A 7,189-nucleotide genomic window follows, 5' to 3' on the forward strand; every position below is an offset into this window, starting at 1 on the left:
CCACCCCGTCGGCCCAGCGCGCATGTCCGGCGGCGCCGGGATGTTCGCCTGGAACAGGAGCCAGGACTCCTGTTCACGGAGCGAACGGCGGCCGAAGCCGTTGGCCGCCGCCTCGTCTCCGGGGAAGCGTTCTGCCATGGCGACGGCGGGGCTGGGTGGGGCTGGGCGGCGGCGCTCGGGAGAGGCAGGGAGAGGGAGGGGCTGGACGGCGGCGAGGGGCGGGGCTGGTGTGGGCACAGGCGAGTGGAGGGCGCCGGCTTTTATAGCAGGGCCGCGCCCGTGTGTACGCGTGCGAGGGAGGGGAGGCGTCGGCGCGCCGTCCCGTGAAGCGCCGCCAGTGAGGAATCAATGGCAAGGCTGACCGGCGGCAGCCTTGCCATTGATTCCCCGCGAGAACCGAGGCCGTTGGGGGAAGACGAGGCGCCGAGTCGCTCTGGCCCGCGTCTTTTTCGCGCCAAAACAGCTCGCCCGAGCGTCCTCGGGTGCCCCCCAGCGCGCCGGGTTCGGGCTGGGTCCGCCGGTGCTGTTTTCGGCCCAAGCCGGCGAAAATCGGGCTCCTGGGGGCGCGACTGGGCCGTTTCTTCGGCGCCGGCGTGAAAAAATCGCCTGCGGAGGCCTTCCTGGGGGCGCAGTTGGAGATGCCCTTATGGCTTCTTTGCACCGTCGACCGTCGTAGCACCTTGATGGCATCTTCGTCTTGCCACAAGCACATAACCCACTGGAGAAAAGGAAGAAGAGACCCGTCGCACAATGTGTATGTAATAGTTGAAGGAAGAAAGAAGACGCAATGTTCTATGTGTAGGTACCTTGAGCAGAATAACGTCGGCCGGTGGCACGTACTCAAACAAATCGCCGGCGACAAACTGGACGTTTTCGATGGCAGGCGCCCCTGCGATCACGTGTGGGAGATCAAGCACGATGCACTTGATGTGGGGGAAGGCCTTGCTACCATTTCATCTCGCGTGCACCCGTGCGCCACCTCGAAGAGCGTGCGAGCTGATGCCTGCTCGTCGGTGAACCACTCCGCCATGCTGCCGAGAGCGGTCACGTACGACGGGTCCAAAAACAGACGCACGATGGGAGACTGGTTGTAGTCCCCGACGAGGAGGCGGGACACCGGGGTGAGCTTGTAGCACACGTCGTCGGCATCGGCATGGCGGCCTTGGTCGACCGAGAAGATGCCGAAGGTGGTGAGGACGCGCATGAGCCGACGGAGGTGGGAAAGCTTCGTCGGTTGGATCCCGGTCTAGGTGGCAATGTCGGACAAGGTGGCGGCACCTTCGTGGCGGTGGATGGCGTCGGAGATGCGTAGGTCCACGGCGGCCTTGAGCGCCGCGGACCTGACAAACGCCATGTCGTGGTGGTAGAGCTCAGGCTGAGCTTGGAGTGCCATGATATACGTTGTGTGCCAAGAACTCTGCTACGCTCCTCAGGTTCTTATAGACTTGTACAATAAGCCTTGCGTGTAGGAGTGTCTAGCTAGGAAAATGATTGTGCAACGACCATGCATGCATGATCTATCTACCTGGATCTGGATGCATGTGTCTTTCGGGTCTCTGGACGTGGATATTGTGGCACGTCGGAGACACGCGCGTGCCTTTCGGCCGCTCCAGCCTACACCGCCGATCGCTGGTGCTCCAAGATGAACTCAATTTTTGTGTGAGTCCACGCTCCTATCTCATCCCTTTCTTTTTCTGACCGGTTGGATCTGTTTTTTTTTCATCCATCCTTCAGCATGCATGCAAGCATTCGCCGGAGCCTGCCATGTGGCGTCGAGCGTGGCAAGAGAATTGTTAATACACGTTAATAGGGTCAAAAGAAACAAAGGGTGCTACTCTGCGCCGGCGCACCGGCAGAACAATTCGGCTGGTCCACCTAGGACCGCAGGATTCCTAGCGATGCAATGACTACTAGCCATTGGATATATGCCTCCCCCGCTTTGTCCTTCTTCTTCAGCGAAAGCCGCGCATCAACGACGGGAGGCTGCGGCGCTTTCGACCCCCCGCCGTAATCCCCCGCGAGGCGACCGAGTCCAAAGCACCGCCGCACACGCAGGGCTCGCCGCCCTCACGCAATATCCTCCTCCCGCTCAAAAAAATTGATCCATGGAGCTTATAGCACGATGATTGTAGCTCCGCCGTCATCCCCTGCAGCTCCCACCTCGTCGATGATTGCAGCTTCGTCGTCATCCCCTACTTGGAACTCAGCTCCGCCGTCGTCCCCTGCTTGCAGCTCTGTCGTTGTCCCCTGCTTACAGCTTAGCTCCGCAGTCGATGGACCGATGGAGACGACGAAGTAACTCGCAAAAAATCACTATATATGGTTCCAGCAAACAAATTTGCCGCTTGTAGCATTTCAAGTCGCTGGTTGAAGCTCATTGTGCCGTAGCCTCGATCTTCTCTGGTTCCAGCAAAAACAGATGATCGATGGTTGTAACAAATGATGTTGCGGGTTGCAGCTTTGCAGCACGAAGGTCATAGCATTCCGCCGCATGTAGCAGCTTCCGCCATCGCCTGACGCAACCCCATCACTTTCTCTGGTTCCAACGAAAACGGACAACGGTTGTAACAAATGGTGTTGTGGGTTGCAGCTCCACAACACGTCGGTCATAGCATCTCGCTTTCTCTGGTTCCAGCTCCACTGATTGCCGGTGACTATGGTCACCGCCCGTAGTAGCATAAAATTCTGCCGGTTCCAGCATCTAGCGAGAGCGCTTGCAACATTTGGCAGGCATGGTCCCCATGGTCACCTCCCATAGTAGAAAAAAAAATCTGTCGGTTCCAGCATCTAGCAATAGCGGTTCGAGCATGTAGCGGGTGTGGTCACCGCGGTCACCATGGATGTAGCTCGCCAGCCGCAGGTGACGAAGCATGTGGCAGCGGCTTGTCGCAAGCAATTAGCAGATGGTGTCATGCTCACGGTAGCTGGAATCGGAGGAGGAGGAGGAGGAGGGGCCGCCGTCTTGGAGGAGGAGGAGGGCGGCCATGTCGTCCATAGCAAGGAGCAGGTCAGGTGCGGCGGGGAGGAGAGAGATTTGGGAGAGGGAAAAAAAGAGACAGGGAGAAGATAAGATGGATATGTGATGGATGGGGAAGCAGACGTGGCTCTTTCGAGCGTGGCTCGCAACCAATCAGAGGCGTGCGTGCGGAAATGTTCGGCCGGCGCCCCGGCCCCAAGCATATCTTTACCTAATAATAAAGCAAATTGGGTTTCTTTCGTCTGTCATGGCATTTTTTTAGAAAAGTCTCTCTATTTTAGAGAATTCAACCCGCAATCCTGTTTTAAGTTAAAACGAATCGTTATTTTCATATTTTACACAAAAATTCCTGTCTTTTCTTGAAATCAACCCGCCGTCCGGATTTAAGTCGCACCCGGACCGTTATTTTACAGTTTTTTAAAAACCTCCCTGATGTTTTAGGTAATTCATCCGCAGATCATATTTAAGTCAAACAAATGCTTTTTAAAATCATCCATATCTTTTAAACCGTCACTCCGATTTGAACATGTTATATATGAAATTTGATTAGAAAAATATATAGAATATGAATATGAGATTATTTTTACCTGTTAAGTATTTTTAAATATTATTTTGGAATTTATTTGAGTCAAACCAAATGATTTTTTAAATTATCTGTATCTTTTAAACTGTAACTTCGATTTTAACATATTATATATGAAATCTTATTAGAAAAATATGTGGAATCTAAATAGGATGTTAATTTTACCTGTTAAATAATTTTAAAATATTCTTATGGAAGCAAACTTATAGTTTATAGCGCAAGATCCGTTTTTTTCATACCGGCGGCGATCCTGATTGCAAATAAACACCCCACTATAACCATATACGGAAAAGAAAACATCGATAACTACACGTGCATACCTCTAAAAAATGTCGCAAGGAAAACAATAGATTTTTCATCGCGAGAGTGAGAGTGAGAGAGAGAGAGAGAGAGAGAGAGAGAGAGAGAGAGAGAGAGAGAGAGAGAGAGAGAGGAGAGAGGGAGAGAGAGACGCCTTAGGATTAACCATATTCAACATACGTTTTTTGTTGTTTTGTGTGAACACCGAGGCCATCGCCGGCGAGGGTGAGAAGGAGGATAAGCGGCAACACAAATATGATGCCTCACAAAAATAAAGGAGATGGACCTATTATGGTCTTGAGTGATGGTTGTTGATTTAAGAGTGTGTGTTATGTTTTCTCTCCCATTGCAACACACGGGCTCTTTTGCTAGTTAGAAATAAAACATGGATCTCAATGTAGGCCGGTCTCACATCTAAATATGATATCAGCGCCATCTTTTTCCCCTTGTTTATCCTTTTTGTTTGATTTTAATTTGTCAATGCCCAAAACTAAAAACCTGCTCACCCTGCGTCCTCCTTGTGTGGCCGGCCTGTACGCAAATCTGGTCACTAGCTCTCTAAAAACAATCTGATCGCTAGCTATCCGTAGAAAAAAACTGATCGCTAGCTTTTTCTGAAAGAAAACTGATCGCTAGTGCTAACATCGATTTGTTAACTTTTACGTCCAATCGTTATACATTACAAGTACATCTCTCACAGCTAGCTTCTACTCCCTCCGTTCCAAAATAGATGACCTAATTTTATACTAACTTTGTACTAAAGTTAGTACAAAGTTGGGTCATCTATTTTGAGTACAAAGTTAGTATAAAGTTGGGTCATCTATTTTGGAACGGAGGGAGTAGGTTACTAACATTTTTTTTTATTTTTTTGCCTTTTGGGTTTTGCGTTTCTCACTATTATTATTTTATAATTAATTTTCAGTAAGGAACAAAGTTTGCTGAAAACATATTTCAAAAACATGTTCACGAATTTACTTAATTTGTTTAAATTATAGAGATGTTAATGATTACCAAAAAAATCTAATGTACGGTGAACAATCCTTCAACATATGAAGATCATGTTTTGAATACCCACAATTTTTTTGCAATATACAATGAAAATTCTTTTTTGATATATGGTGAACCTTTTTATATACGATGAGCTAAAAGCAAACTTTTTTATATACATTGAACTAAAAGCAAACAAGAAAAAACCAAAAAAAAGAGAAAACCAAATAGAGAAAATAGATAAAAAAGAAGAGAACAGAAATTTGAACACATTTAGATTTGTGTTAGAAAATTGATAAACACCAACAATTTTAGAAAAGTTAACAAATTTACATATTTGAAACATTTATTGAAACTTGTGAATTTATGAAAAAAGAATCATAAAAAATGAGATCAATTTTTGAAAAATAGAAAAATTAAAAGAAGAGGAAAACCACTGAAGAATAATGATACATAAGAAACAGAAAAAGTAAAGAAACAAAACAAAAAACGTATCCTAGCTATTTTGGGCCGGCTCATCTATAGTATGTTCGCTGACGAGGGTGGACTTGCAGCTAGGAAAAAAAGGTTCGACCCCAAATGGAAAATCAAGGATGGACTCTCAATTGGGAATAACAATGGTCGGGCCCTAGTTGCGAGTCGCGTTTGTACTTGCAACTGGGACCAAAAAGATTGGACCCCAGTTATGAATCGAGGGTGGAGTTGCAACTGGGACAACAAAAGGTCAAGTCCCAGTTGCGAGTCGATGGTGGAATTGCAACTGGGAAAAAAGGTCAGGTCCCAGTTGCGAATCTAGGGTGGTAATTGGGACGAAAAATGGTCGGGCCCCAGTTGCGAGCCGAGGGTGGACTTGCAACTCGGACAAAAAAGATTGAGCTCTAGATGCGAGTCGAGGGTGGACTTGCAACTGGGACAAAAATGGTTGGGCCCCAATTGCGAGTCGGGAGTGGACTTGCAACTCACACAAAAATGGTTGGGCCCTAGTTGCGAGTAAAGGGCGGACTTGCAACTCGGACAAATAAAGGTTGGGACCCAGTTGTGAGTCGAGGGTGGACTTGTAACTCAGACAAAAAAAGGTTGGGCCCTAGTTGCGAGTAAAGGGTCGACTTGCAACTCGTCATAGGTTGGCCTCCAGTTGCGAGTCGAAGGTGGACTTGCAACTTGAGAAAAAAAAAGTCTAGCTCCACTTGTGTTGAGAGTGGACTTGCAATTAAGACAAAAATGGTTGGGGCCCAATTAAGAATCAAGGGTGGACTTTCAACTGGGACAAAAAGGTCGGAGCCCCGTCATGAGTCAAGGGTAGACTTGCAATTAGGATAAAAAGTGTGGAGACCCGGTTGTGAGTCGAGAGTGCAATTGCAACAGGGGAAAAAAGGTCAGGCCCTAGTTGCGACTCGAGGGTGGACATGAAACTCGTGCAAAAAAGGCCAGACTCCAGTTGCGAGTTCAGGGTGGACTTGCAATTGAAACAAAAAAAAGTCAGGTCCTAGTTACAAGTCGATGGGGGTATTGCAACTAGGACAAAAAAGTTCGGGCCCCAATTGCGAGTCGAGGGCGCACTTGCAACTATAAAAAGAGTCAGACCCTATTTGCTAGTCGGCGGTCGACTTGCAACTAGGAAAAAAGGTTGGGCCCCAGTTGCAAGTCAAGAGCGGAGTTGCAACTCAGTCAAAAAACGTTGGGCCCCAGTTGCGAGTCGAGGACGTACTTGCAACTGGGACAAAAAAGTCAGCCCCAGTTGTGAGTCGAGGGCCAACAAAAGTGGAGCCGAACATGACTGAGCCAACAACAGGATACACAATAAACAAACAACAACAAGTGAGGCGGAAGGTAGAGCACTTGCATGCAAATTACGAGAGTTAAATTAAATGTGAACTAAAAAGAACTTATAGAATTTTAAAAATCATGAATTTAAGAAGACCAATAAAAGAAAAAAAATAAAAGTTTTAAAACCAAAAATGAAAAAATGAAGAAAAACAAATAAGGAAAAAGCAAACAAGGGAAAATAAACAAATCTTATAGCAAAGTTTTATCATATGAAAATGCACTTATATATGAGGTACTATTTCACATCCAGATGTGAAATAGCAAAACTGATGCAACAAACATTGACAAGCGAGGCTAAAAGATAGAGTGCTTGCATGAAAATTTCAGAAACTAAATCAAATAGTGACAAACTTAGATGAGACAACATTTAAAATGTTGAGAATTTAAAATATACTTATGAAATAGCTCGCCCCAGACTCTTCCAATTATCCCCCGAAGCCCGCTGAAAACAAAAACAAAAGCAGTGCACTCGTCACATGGACACATACATAAAAAACCGGCCTAGTCCGGCCCAG

The 7,189-nt window shown here is 47.1% G+C and overlaps 1 pseudogene; it reads right to left on the bottom strand.

Moving 5' to 3' along the window:
• Positions 1-1,393, bottom strand: part of LOC123042708 (acetylserotonin O-methyltransferase 1-like) — a 2,905-nt pseudogene extending 1,512 nt beyond the window's left edge.
• Positions 1,394-7,189: the final 5,796 nt, after the last annotated feature.

This window comes from Triticum aestivum, chromosome 2B, assembly GCF_018294505.1.
Source record: "Triticum aestivum cultivar Chinese Spring chromosome 2B, IWGSC CS RefSeq v2.1, whole genome shotgun sequence".
Taxonomy (NCBI): domain Eukaryota; kingdom Viridiplantae; phylum Streptophyta; class Magnoliopsida; order Poales; family Poaceae; genus Triticum; species Triticum aestivum.